This window comes from Zalophus californianus, chromosome 7 (genome assembly GCF_009762305.2).
Source record: "Zalophus californianus isolate mZalCal1 chromosome 7, mZalCal1.pri.v2, whole genome shotgun sequence".
NCBI classification, from domain to species: Eukaryota; Metazoa; Chordata; class Mammalia; order Carnivora; family Otariidae; genus Zalophus; species Zalophus californianus.
Genome location: NC_045601.1, coordinates 65,096,392 through 65,111,080, shown reverse-complemented (window position 1 = coordinate 65,111,080; position 14,689 = coordinate 65,096,392). Strand labels below are relative to the sequence as shown.

General features: G+C 36.4%; 1 pseudogene; it reads left to right on the top strand.

Annotated features, from left to right (window-relative positions):
- The first annotated feature begins 490 nt into the window (after positions 1 to 490).
- On the top strand, positions 491 to 1,155 carry LOC113927460 (annotated as a pseudogene).
- The last annotated feature ends 13,534 nt before the right edge of the window (positions 1,156 to 14,689 follow it).

Below are 14,689 nucleotides of genomic sequence, written 5' to 3'. Positions count from 1 at the left end.
CCCACCTCTAAATACCATCATATTGGAGGTTAGATATCAACATAGAAATTTTAGAGGGACACAAATATTCAGGCTATGGCACAAATATAATGATTTTGTTATATTTTCTAATATATGCAGTAAGAAATGCATAACTAGGAAAAAATTTTAAGATAGTCATCTAAAAAAACCTAAAATTTCTTAATTTTCATCATTTGCATGTATGCAACTCTTTCAAAAAGATTGCTCTGGGAAAAAACAAGATCAATACAAATGTTTTGGTAACTGGTGGCAGTGCAACTGACACTTTGATGGGACTTCATGATGAAGTTGGAACAATACATTCTAGTAAATGAACTCCTCAAATAGAACAATATTATGGAATTTTGAATAGTAACAAGCAAGATACATAAAGGCAGCAAATTCAAAATGTCTTGGTATCTCTTGTTATCTGTGTATTAATTTCCCAGTGCTGACTCCCAGTCCTGGAAGGCACGGAAACAACATCAGCATGTCATTGTCCAAGTCGACCGTGGTTCTAGGTTACTGAGATATTCGCAGGCTGGCTCACGCCATCCGTATGCTCCTAGAGTTCACTGATACATTCTATGAGGAGAAACGGTACACGTGCAGGGAAGCTCCCGACTATGATAGAAGCCGATGGCTGGATGTGAAATTCAAGCTCGACCTGGACTTTCCTAACCTGCCCTACCTCATGGATGGTAAGAACAAGATCACCCAGAGCAATGCTGTCTTGCACGCACAATATGTGTGGCGAGACTGAAGAAGAAAAGATTCAAGTGGATATCATGGAGAACCAAATAATGGATTTCCACATGCAGCTGATAGGACTGTGCTATAGCCCTGGCTTGACACACTGAAGACTCAGTACTTGGAACAGCTACCTGGACAACTGAAACAGTTCTCCTTGTTCCTGGGGAAATTGTCATGGTTTGCAGGAGAAAAGCTCATCTGTGGATTTCCTCACCTATGATGTCTTAGATCAGAACAGTATGTTTGAGCACAAGTGCCTGGATGAATTTCCAAATCTGAAGGCTTTCATGTGCCGTTTCCAGGCTTTGGAGAAGATAGCTAACTACATGCAGTCTGACCGCTTCCTGAAGATGCCTGTCAACAACAAGATGGCCCAATGGTGGCAACAAGAGAATCTGCTGAGCAGGAGGTGGACTTGCACTGCTTGTTTTATTCCATCCTTTTCCTAGGGGGCGTGCACTTGCTCTTCTCTGCTTTTTTCAATAAATAGAATTTAGGCTAAAAAAAAAAAAATTCTCAATGCTGGGTAACAAACTACCAACTTATTGACTTAACTGGAATTTATTATCTTACAGTTCTAGATGACAGAAATCCAAAATGCATTTTACAGGCTATGATCAAGGTGTTCACAGAGGTGTGTTCCTTCAGGAGGCTCTCAGGAGGTAGTCCATTTCCTTGCCTTTTCTAGCTTTGGGAGGCTGCCTGAACTCATTGGCTCATGGTTCTTCCATCTTTAAGTGCATTTTTCCAATCTCTGATTCTGTTGTAGTATCTTCTCAATGACTGTGATCTTCCAGCTCTCGTGATTATATTGTTCCCACCTGGATAATCCAGGATAATTTTCCCATCTCCAGATATTTAACTTAATCATATCTACAAAATCTCTTTGCCATGCAAGGTAACACATTTACAATTTCTAGAGATTTGACACAGACATCTTTGGAGGACCACTGGCCTTTCTACTACAATATGAAGAGATGAAAATGACTTCAAAATGATAACAGAGAGCTAGGTCAGATGTGATTAGTGATGAAGGAGAAGGGACGGACTGAGTGTGTAAAATAAACTGTGTATGTAGGGCGTCTGGGTGGCTCAGTTGGTTAAGTGACTGCCTTCGGCTCAGGTCATGATCCTGGAGTCCCGGGATCGAGTCCCGCATCGGGCTCCCTGCTCAGCAGGGAGTCTGCTTCTCCCTCTGACCCTCTTCCCTCTCGTGCTATCTCTCATTCTCTCCCTCTCAAATAAATAAATAAAATCTTTAAAAAAAAATAAAAAATAAACTGTGTATGTATTTGTGAGGGGTTGTAGTTAATTCAGTTATTCATATCTTGGATACTGTAGATCAGTGCTCAGGATAAAGCTCAGAAATGGAACTCTAGAGATAAAACAATAAAACTATGTAGATATAATCATTTAATATGCTGGAATGGTGAAGACTACTTAAAGAAAATATTCAGAAAAGATTCTGGAGTTGTTTCTGAAGAGGAGGAAAGGGAAGATGGAAATGATTAAAGGAGATTGAAATTCATTAAAACCAAGGAGGAAAGTGTTTTAGAGAGGATTGTCAAGGCAGAAGGTCAGGTAAGATAGAATCTGAGCAACAGTTCCTGAACCCCATAGGAAGAAACAGAATTAAATAGAATGAACCCATGTCAATTACTCAATCTATGTCTAATGTGATGCTCAGTATTGTATGTAGATTAGGTACTCTCATTCTCACATCAAAACCACAGTGTAAATGATATCAATGATTTTTTACAGATGAGGAAAATGAGGTTGAGCAATGGGCTAGTCTTTCCATAGGCAATTTTCTATGTTTACAGAATCAGTTGTGGAATTCCTATTGTGTCTAATTCCCAAAACGTGGTCTGTCCATGGCATCACGCTGTCTTTATGGGGAGTGGAAAGCCTATTAGAAATGATCCAGGGTTATTTGTTTGGGTGATGAGTTTGATAGATTTTGGATACTAGCTCTTTATCTGATGTGTCATTTGCAAATATCTTCTCCCATTCTGTCGGTTGTGTTTTGGTTTTGTTGACTGTTTCCTTTGCTGTGTAAAATCTTTTTATCTTGATGAAGTCCCAGTAGTTCATTTTTGCCCTTGCTTCCCTTGCCTTTGGCGATGTTTCTAGGAAGAAGTTGTTGCAGCTGAAGCTGAAGAGGTTGCTGCCTGTGTTCCCCTTTAGGATTTTGATGGACTCCTGTCTCACATTTAGGTCTTTCATCCATTCTGAGTCTATTTTTGTGTGTGGTGTAAGGAAATGGTCCAGTTTCATTCTTCTGCATGTGGATGTCCAATATTCCCAACACCATTTGTTGAAGAGACTGTCTTTTTTTCCACTGGACATCCTTTCCTGCTTTGTCAAAGATGAGTTGACCATAGATTTGAGGGTCCATTTCTGGACTCTCTATTCTGTTCCATTGATCTATGTGTCTGTTTTTGTGCCAGTATCATGCTCTCTTGATGATCACAGCTTTGTAATAGAGCTGGAAGTCCAGAATTGTGATGCTGCCAGCTTTGCTTTCCTTTTTCAACATTCCTCTGGCTATTCGGGGTCTTTTCTGTTTCCATACAAATTTTAGGATTATTTGTTCCATTTCTTTGGAAAAAGTTGATGGTATTTTGATAGATCCAATCAAGAAATGGGCAGAAGACATGAACAGACATTTTTCCAAAGACATCCAAATGGCCAACAGACACAGGAAAAGTGCTCAACATTGCTCGGCATCAGGGAAATCCAAATCGAAACCTCAATGAGATATCACCTCACACCAGTCAGAATGGCTAAAATTAACAAGTCAGGAAACAACAGATGTTGGCGAGGATGTGGAGAAAGGGGAACCCTCCTACACCGTTGGTGGGAATGCAAGCTGGTGCAGCCATTCTGGAAAACAATATGGAGGTTCCTCAAAAAGTTGAAAATAGAGCTATTGTACAACCCAACAATTGTGCTACTGCCTATTTACCCCAAGAATACAAATGTAGTGATTCGAAGTGTCTTTCCACTCCCCACAAAGACATATAAACATTCACCCCAATGTTTATAGCAGCAATATCCACAATAGCCAAACTATGGAAAGAGCCAAGATGTCCATCCACAGATGAATGGATAAAGAAGATGTGATACACACACACACACACACACACACACACACAATGGAATATTATGCAACCATCAAAAGGAATGAAATCTTGCCCTTTGCAATGACGTGGATGGAACTAGAGTGTATTATGCTAAGCGAAATAAGTCATCAGAGAAAGGCAAGCATCATATGATCTCACTGATATGAGGAATTCTTAATCTCAGGAAACAAACTGAGGGTTGCTGGAGTGGTGGGGGATGGGAGGGATGAGGTGGCTGGATGATAGACATTGGGGAGGGTATGTGCTATGGTGAGCACTGTGAACTGTGTAAGACTGATGAATCACAGACCTGTACCTCTGAAACAAATAATATATGTTAAAAAAAAAAAAAAGAAGAAGAAGATAGCAGGAAGGGAAAAATGAAGGGGGGGAATCGGAGGGGGAGGTGAACCATGAGAGACTATGGACTCTGAGAAACAAACTGAGGGTTCTAGAAGGGAGGGGGTTGCGGGGATGGATTAGCCTGGTGAGGGGTATTAAAGAGGGCATGTATTGAATGGAGCACTGGGTGTTATATGCTAACAACGAACCATGGAACACTACATCAAAAATTAATGATGTAATGTATGGTGACTAACATAAGATAATAAAATAAAATTAAAAAAAAAGAAATGATCCAGGAATCAAGCTATGTAAACAAACAGACAAACAAAATTTGAAGACAGTAAGTTTAAACTTTTCTTTTGGAGGATGAAGAGAAGAGATAGGTAATTTAGAAAACAGTTCTCTAGAACTATTAAGCTGAGGAAAAGTAGCATTTATAGACCAAAGGAACAAAAAATATTTTTAAGTTATGTATCTGAGTGCTCAAAATAGGAAAGAGATGATCATTGATGGAAATGAATTCTTAGAAAGATAAGAAAGAAGGAAAATCAAAATGTTAGATGGAAGAATCAGCCCTGCAAAGAAATCTAGCATTATGGGGCCTAAACTTCCTATGCAGTCATATCACTATGTCCCACTGTGCCCAGTTCCTAACAGCTGAGCTAACATATTATGCATGTTACAGTTCCAGCATTTGCCCATTTAACTCCTTCAGCTTGAGATTCCCTTCTTCATATTCTTTGTTTACAAAATTCCATTCATTGACCAAAAGCCTATGGATATATGATCTCATTTATGAAGTATTATTAATTCCATTTACAGATTTTTTTTGTTTACTTTCCAGTTTGTACCTCTCTTTATGAATGACTTTATAATGAGTCTTAATACTGTTATAATAATAGCTGTGATAGTACAGCATCCTTAAGTACTGGATAGTATTCTATGTGCCTATGGATAGCATCTCATTTAATTCTCATACATCCCTACATCTTCATTTTATCAAAAAGAAAACTGAGGTTAAGAATAAATTTTAGAGATTTTTAATATTTCAAAATTAGAGAAAATAGAATCAACACTTTTTACTTAGTCTTTTGTTTTATGTTACCTCTGGTTGGAAGAAACAAAAATTCCACAAAATAATTTAAATAAAAGAAAATGGGGGTATGATTTTAATCGCATATGTTTTACAAAATCTATGAAAAATTTTATATCTGAGTCGTGGGCAGATTAAAATAGGATAACTCTATTGATCTTACAATAGATAGCTATAGGCCTGTACCTTTAATGCTCTACTTTTAATATGATTCCATGACCAATGGACTATTTCTGCACCCCTTTGAAATGCTAGTGCAGAATAGTACCAATCGTCCTAAACCACCTTATTTTATGAGACAAAAAAAAAAAATTGAGCAAAAATGTCTGAAAGTATCTTAATTGATCAAAAATTACTTAATTGGAGTGGTTAATATTTATTCAGGGTTTACTTTCTTATAAAAAATAAATATTTTTTGTTTTGTTTTGTTTTTATTTATTCATTCAAGACACAGAGATACAGAGAGAGAGAGAGAGAGAGTATGAGCAGGGGAAGAAGCAGAAGGAAGGGGAGAAGCAGGCCCCCCACTGAGCAGGGAGCCCCATGCGGGGCTCAATCCCAGGACCCTGGGATTATGACCTGAGCCGAAGGCAGATGCTTAACTATCTGAGCCACCCAGGTGCCCCTCAAATATGTTTTTAAGTAAAAAAGAAATGAATTGGAAAGTGAGAAAGGCATCTCACAGGACACAGACATAGTAAGAAAATTTAAAGCTTTCAAGCAACTAAGAAATCAGTCTAGTTCACTTTACCTGAGAATATGCTTTGTCTCTGCTTGTCTCTGCTTCTCTATTTGAATTGATTTCACTCTTGGCTCTTTCTGCTGATAGATTTTCTTTGAATCTCATAGTTCTGCATAGCTTTAAGTTAAAAATTCCATCATAGATTATATTACCTGAGAATTTTATGAATGAAAGAAATTGGTAAGTCCAGTGGATTGGTTGTTTATTCCTTATCCAGGCAGTTAGAGTAGGAGCTTACTGTCCCATAATCTGGGAGCAACTCAACAAGAGTTGGAGGAGAATATAAGGTAATAGCATGAAAATGGGGTTATGATTCTTCATAAAGAAGGCACTGTGTGCCAGGAATCTTCCCAAGAGTTAAATTCCTATTCTCCTCCAAAGGTAACACCAATAACACTCATTCCTACTCTCATTTACAGGTGTATATATCATTAATGTATTAATTTGGATTTAGTAATTTAACTAAGGCTATATCATAAGAAATAAGAATTTTTAAAGCATACAAAAATACAAATAAACATTGCTACTTTCTGATACTTTGGTCCTTGTCTAACTCTATCTTAAAATATGGCAAACCAAAGATTTACATCAGGGCTTTGTTTTTTGTTAAAGGCTTTTATTTATTTTTTCGAGAGAGCAAGTGAGAGAGCACAAGCAGTAAGGGGGAGGTGCAGGGGGAGAGGGAGAGGCATACTCCCCACTGACCAGGGGTTCCCACTCAGGGCTTGATCCCAGGACCCTGGGATCATGACCCTAGTCGAAGGCAGACACTTAACTGACTGAGCCACCCAGGTGCCCCTGTTTGTTTGTTTTGTTTATTTCTTTTTACTGAACAGAAATGATTCAAACCTCCATAGTGATATCCTTATGTGCCTACGTAAGTCTGAAAAATGATTCCAACATCATGATTGATGAATTTGCTTCTGTCTCAGGTTTTAAAATTAATTGGAGAGAAATGAAAATTGTAATACAACTTGCTATTGTCTGCACAGCATGCCTTCTACGTAAATCACTAAATGAACACCAGAGGGAACTGAATATTTTGGAATGGTATAAAAATAAATTTGAAATAAATGCAAAACTTTGGAATGAAATATATAAAATTTTTCTTAAGCCTATTATGATAGAACTGTTAAAATTTAAATTAGAGAGATATATTGATCTGAAAGATAATAGCATTATAAAATAATGTTAATTAGGTCAAGTTTTGCTCATTTTATTTTATGCTTTAGAATTTTTTTTATTATTATGTTTATAATATGATGGTCTAAATTTCATCCAGTCCTATCTTTAAAATGTACAACATTTCCAGAAGCAGAAAGTCATTCTACATAATTTTTCAAAGTGAATTGCTCCCTTTACAAGGTCAGGGCTCTGAACTCCATGTGGGGAACCAGGGCTCCATTTTCTGGGCACAGACGAGTTAAGATGATATCCAGTTGATGGCCTGCCTAATTGAATTTCTGAATCTAGACTGCTTGTGCTTTCTGTTACAGAGATTTCTCTTTTAAATGGATAATCTGGTTTGTTTTAGATTACTGGCATCGAATAGTGTATCTAGACTATGCTAGGGATACCATGACTTTACATTTTGGATGCCAGCCTTGCTACTTTCCCAAATTTGGGCTTTCCTACTATATTTGTCATATTCCAATGAGTAACATATTAGTAATTTAACTTGGAGGGCTTTTTTTTTAACTGAAAAGCATCTAGCCATAAAAGACAGTATATTTTAAAAATTCAAGAATGTGTTTTTCCACAATGTAGTAGGAATTTTGATTCTCAAAGAGAATTATCTGGTACTCAGTGCATTTGACATAATTCCTTATGCAAAATAAATAGATATATCATATTAATGCAAAGCTTAATAGCCGAGGAAACTTGGTGCTGGCTATGTGTTAACTCTTGATACTATCTCTGCAACTTTCTATAAATCTAAAACTATGCAAATATAAAATGTTTATTAAAAATAGAGTTAGTTGTCTTATGGGTGATTTGAAACCATAATATAACATATCTGCGATTATAAATAAAACCTAGTGAACTTAAAGGTTTTTTTTAAGTTGTTTCTATATGATAAAATAAAACTCAATGTTTACTTAAAAATTACATGTTTTCCAAAGTATGATGAAAACTAGTATAAAACTATTTTTCTTTTGTATTACTAAGGAGTAAATAAATAGGGAATAATAATATATATTATGGGATAGTGAGAATATATTGCTGTCTAGTTTATCCCAGAGTAATGCATTATTCACTTAAAACAAATACATATGATGTTTCTTTAGAGAAGGTTGGTGGGGGGTGGCGGGAGGAGAGTAGAAAATAATTATCCTAAACTCCACAGTACAAATACACACATCATTAGATTCTGTTGCAAATCTTTCTGGCCAGTTCATTATACTATTTTACTTTGTTTTAAATTTAAGTAGTCATACTCTCACAATATTTTTAAAAAATCCTGCTTCCCTAGATCACACTAATACAAGTATACTTAGATATTAGTAATCTTCCTTATGGATACATTTCATTTGATACATAATTTTCCATTGAGTAAATGAGCTCTTATTTACTTAAATATTTATCTAATATAGGACATTTAGATTATTTCCAAATCACAGAAAATATACTGCTCTAAAGTATTTTATACTTCTAAGTACTAGGGTGTTCAGGTTCATAAAGGAGACACAGTTGGAGAGAGAGAATGGGGGGTTGAATTAGAGTGACTGTGCATCTATCATTTGTGCTTTCTGAAAAAGAATTAGGGTGACTGCTGTTGTCTATGGAATACTTCTAATGGACTGTCACCTTTAAATCAACTTAGTAAAGTGCACAGCTCATGAAAATTCATTAAAGACTAACAATAAAATTTGATTTTATTATATTTATGGAAATATTTTTATATTTCTGTATTAAGTCAGAGACATATGGAAATAAAATTTTCATTTGAAGTTTTAAAAAAAAATATTTCCAAGTGTTCGCTACTTAATAATTAGATAGTTATTCAGAACTCACTATTGATCATCAAGCATCTAAGACCTCACTTAAAAACAAGTTACAATTTGATTTCTCTTAGTCACAAAATATAAATGAACAGCAGAACATAAGTAAGAAACACAATTTTGTATCTCTGGCATGTAACTGATTTTGGATTTTCACTGCTTTATGGACCAGCTATAGTCATTAAGGAATAATTTCCTTGTTATCAGCCATGACAGTTCCCATTTGGAGCTGTAAGACCAATTTCGCCTGAATTTTACTTCTACGTACTGTATTAGTTGGTTTCAGAGCAGCAATGATCTCAGGTGCTTTGCAGTATATATTGCAATAAATATAATTTAAATTTGATTAACTGACAAAACTAATGTTTATCTTTGGCATCTAATCAATTTTAGAGACTCTTTACTGCTCTGTGTACCACACATCTTAACTGCTTCCATGCTGTTGAAGGTAGAAGTCATCCTCATTATATTTCAGAACTGAAATGCCAATTCTTCATTTCTAAATCCAGTAAGCTCTGAAGACACATCTGCTTTGCCAGTCTTAAAAGCAATAAAATTACCTCCTGATATTAGTCACAAGCGAGTTTAGGACCATGGCATAATCAGAAAAATCATTTTTATAATTGAATTTTAAAAATTATTCAGGTTTTGGGTGCCTGGGTGGCTCAGTTGGTTAAGCGACTGCCTTCGGCTCAGGTCATAATCCTGGAGTCCCGGGATCGAGTCCCACATCGGGCTCCCTGCTCCACGGGGAGTCTGCTTCTCCCTCTGACCCTCTTCCTTCTCGTGCTCTCTATCTCTCATCCTCTCTCTCTCAAATAAATAAGTAAAATCTTTAAAAAAAATAAAAATTATTCAGGTTTTAACAAGCAAATAATTCTCTACCAAAGGAAAACTTTTGAGAAAGGATGCTAATGCTCCATAATGTCCCCATTCCACTAGTCCTAACTCGTAAAATTTCTGTATTAACCTGAAGAGCATAAAGGTCAATAGGTCAATATTTATACAGATTCTTAACATTTTGTTTAATAGGGGCAACCTAGAATTGAAATAGGTGATGTAAGATCTCATATTTATGGATTTAACAAGCAATATTTGTTAAAATATATAGAAAAATATTAGATAAGCCTTTTCCGTATTTTCCATTTTTCCTCTTCTTCCCAGTTTTTTCCTCCTACCCTGAACACAACAACCAATATCATAGTAACTAGCGAGTATTATGAAGATGGACAGGTGAGGATGACCCTTTTATGAGATGTATTCCTCTTATTTGCAGTTGTTCTCACTAATTCTCAGGAATCTCATTAAACATCTTACTTCTTATGGATTTGTAGCATATTTCCACTTGTCAAATCTGTTCATTCACTTGACAAAAGTTATGTTCCAAACATTGTATTAAGCACTGTACAAATAATGAGAATCACAGTGTAATTGCATGCTCACATAGAATGAAGAACTTTATCACCCCTAACAATTCCCAGATGGATCTGTTGCTCCCCATATCTCACTGCCAAGGATATTGATGAAATTAGCATCCACATGTGGTAGATATGACAACTCCTTTCCTTACATAGATAGTATATATCAAATGTGGGAAGAGAAAAGATTGTCAGTACTTCTATATTCTTTATTCAAATATATCCTAGGAAACCAAAATAACAAGTAAACAAAAACAAACACCTGCAAAATAGTCCTAAGGAAATAAATAGGAAATGTAGGTTTATTTAGGACAGGAAACACCCTAGGCCCTGCTGGTTATGGCATTAACTATACTGGAAGAAAAGAGTAAATAAACAACGACTTCAGGATCATTTTTGACCCTATTGTGTTTGCCAAATGAAATAAATTAAAGTGAGTCATAATATTAAGTCTGCTTTACAAGAGTGTGTGCAGCTACTTCAGCTTGGGTAGTAATGAATGGCCTGACAAACATATCAGTTTTTATGTTATCATGTGGTTTTCCTACCTGTTGAAGAGGAAATGCAGAAGGATGGAGAACTGTGAAACCCTATTGCTTGGGGAAATACATAAATAAAACATAAGTCAAAGAGGCTTAGAGTGCAATTTGACTTCTGAACGATTAAAGGTGGGGATCCAGTACAACTATTTCTTTTTTTTTTAATTTTTTATTGTTATGTTAATCACCATATATTACATCATTAGTTTTTGGTGCAGTGTTCCATGATTCATTGTTTGTTCATAACACCCAGTGCTCCATGCAGAACGTGCCCTCCTCAATACCCATCACCAGGCTAACCCATCCCCCTAACCCCCTCCCCTCTAGAACCCTCAGTTTGTTTTTCAGAGTCCATCATCTCTCATGGTTCGTCTCCCCCTCTGACATACTCCCCTTTTCTTCCTCTCCTGTTATCTTCTTCTTTTTCTTTTTTCTTAAAATATGTTGCGTTATTTGTTTCAGAAGTACAGATCTGTGATTCAACAGTCTTGCACAATTCACAGCGCTCACCGTAGCACATACCCTCCCCAATGTCTATCACCCGGCCACCCCATCCCTCCCACCCCCAACCACTCCAGTAACACTCAGTTTGTTTCCTGAGATTAAGAATTCCTCATATCAGTGAGGTCATGTGATACATGTCTTTCTCTGATTGACTTATTTCACTCAGCATAACACCCTCCAGTTCCATCCACGTCGTTGCAAATGGCAAGATCTCATTCCTTTTGATGGCTGCATAATATTCCATTGTGTATATATACCACGTCTTCTTTATCCATTCATCTCTCGATGGGCATCTTGGCTCTTTCCACAGTTTGGCTATTGTGGACATTGCTGCTATAAACATTGGGGTGCACGTACCCCTTCGGGTCCCTACATTTGTATCTTTGGGGTAAATACCCAGTAGTGCAATTGCTGGATCGAACGGTAGCTCTAATTTCAACTGTTTGAGGAACCTCCATACTGTTTTCCAGAGTGGTTGCACCAGCTTGCATTCCCACCAACAGTGTAGGAGGGTTCCCCTTTCTCCACATCCCCGCCAACATCTGTCATTCCCTGACTTGTTAATTTTAGCCATTCTGACGGGTGTGAGGTGGTATCTCATTGAGGTTTTGATTTGGATTTCCCTGATGCCGAGCGATGTTGAGCACTTTTTCATGTGCCTGTTGGCCATTTGGATGTCTTCTTTGAAGAAATGTCTGTTCATGTCTTCTGCCCATTTCTTGATTGGATTATTTGTTCTTTGGGCGTTGAGTTTGATAAGTTCTTTATAGATTTTGGATACTAGCCCTTTATCTGATATGTCATTTGCAAATATTTTCTCCCATTCTGTCGGTTGTCTTTTGGTTTTGTGGACTGTTTCTTTTGCTGTGCAAAAGCTTTTTATCTTGATGAAATCCCAATAGTTCATTTTTGCCCTGGCTTCCCGTGCCTTTGGCGATGTTTCCAGGAAGAAGTTGCTGCGGCTAAGGTCGAAAAGGTTGCTACCTGTGTTCTCCTTTAGGATCCATCCAAATCCTAAAGTACAACTATTTCAGTATGACTATTTCAGTTGTGTTTGTATCCCTTGCTGAGACAGTGATAGCAACTTCTTTACTTTCTTCTTAAATTTTACAAGCAGATACTACCATGTGCCCTGGTATTTTGGTTCTAAGGCTATACACAAATTACTCAACCTCTTTGTGCCTTGGTTAATTCAACTGTAAAATAGAGATATGTATAGGGATGTCTGAGTGGCTCAGTCAGTTAAGCAGCCAGCTCTTGGTTTTGGCTCAAGTCATGCTCTCTCGATCCTGGGATCGAGCCCCATATCAGGCTCTGTGCTCAGCTGGGAGTTTGCTTGAGGATTCTCTCTCTCCCTCTCCTTTTGCCCCCCCACTCTCTCTCAAATAAATAAATAAATCTTAAAAAAATAGAATTATGTATATATTTCATACGTTTGAGATTTAAGTGAGTTAATATATGAAAATTTATATAAATTGTAAGGTCAATACTAACATATATAAATAATTTTACCTTCATAAGCAAATTACCAAAGAAAATTATATTTACTTGAATGACACCTGGCACAATGTGAGCAATATTTATTTTATGAGTTTAAAATAACTTATTGGAGTGAAATATGACAAATTATATTTGTTTCCTAGGGCTGCCTTAATAAAGTACCATAAACCACATGGCTTAAAATAATAGAAATTTATTCTGTTAGAGTTCTGGAAACTAGAAGTCCAAAATGAAGATGTCAATAACATCCTGCTCTCTTTGAAAGCTCTAGGAGAAGATCTTTCCTTGCCTCTTCCTTGCTTCTGGTTGTTGCTGGCAGTCCTTGGAGTTCTTTTGCTTTAAGACTCATTAATCCAATCTCTGCCAGTCTTCAGGTGGTACTCTTTCTGTGTGTCTCTCCTGTGTTTCTATGTCCTCTTTTCTTCTTACAAATATGACACTGGTCATATTTTGATTTAAGCTCCCCCACACACACAACCTGCTGTGCCCTCATCTTAACTTGATTATATCTTCAAAACCCTATTTCTAAATAAGGTCACATTCACAGATACTAGGGGGGTTAGAGCTTGAACATGTCTTTTTTGGAGAGGGGAGGAAAGGACAGAGTTAGCCACAACAATTATTTTAAAAAATTCTTTTGTTCATTACACAAATATTTATTGAGTACTTTTTAATAGTCTAGTCACCATACCATGTACTATTTTGAAAATAATTTAAAATTCTTAGGTTATAGGGTCGCCTGGGTGGCTCAGTTGGTTGAGCGACTGCCTTCGGCTCAGGTCATGATCCTGGAGTCCCGGGATCGAGTCCCACATCGGGCTCCCTGCTCGGCGGGGAGTCTGCTTCTCCCTCTGACCCTCTCTCCTCTCATGTGCTCTCTCTCTCTCTCTCTCTCTCATTCTTGCTCTCTCAAATAAATAAATAAATAAAATCTTTAAAAAAAGAAATAAAATTCTTAAGTTATAAACTGAAAGACACTAAAGGTAATACTAGTTGGAGCTCACTCATGTCAGTAAACAAATGCTGAAAACTACTAGGCTGTGTGCTTAATAACCATCAATTTTACTGTAAATGAAACTCAATTATTCAAAAAGTTATGTATTCCTTAAGAGTCATACAATAGATAAATTGGAATTGGATTCCAACACAGTTCATTCTGCTGCCAAATGCTATGTGGTTGTCATTATTTAGAACATTTTCAAAATAAAAATTTGCAAACTATATTTAAAAATAAAGAGATTGAGTTATAATTAGACTTGGTCAGTAAGATACTGCTATGTTGTATGCTTGATTTTATGTATTTTTTGTGTGAAATCATGTTTAGCATTACAAAGGCCCATGCTGTAAACAGATGTGTAAGGGGTTTAGTTTTCTTGATGTTCTCAATAGATTTTTTTTTCATGAGCAGAAGATAATATAATGTAAAATCAATCATAGAATTATTTTTCAATAACTACTCCCTAGAATTAGCATTCTTAATAAATGTTTATCATTGACTGCTTCATATAATTAGAAAACATTAAGATGACAGACACCAGCAAGATTATTTCTACCTTTCAAGGTATATGGTAGTCAATAAATCTCTTTTGGGATGATAAATGTCAAGTAATTTTTTATAAAGTCAAAACAATACATTCAATTTGATATTCCATATCCTTATAGATAGTG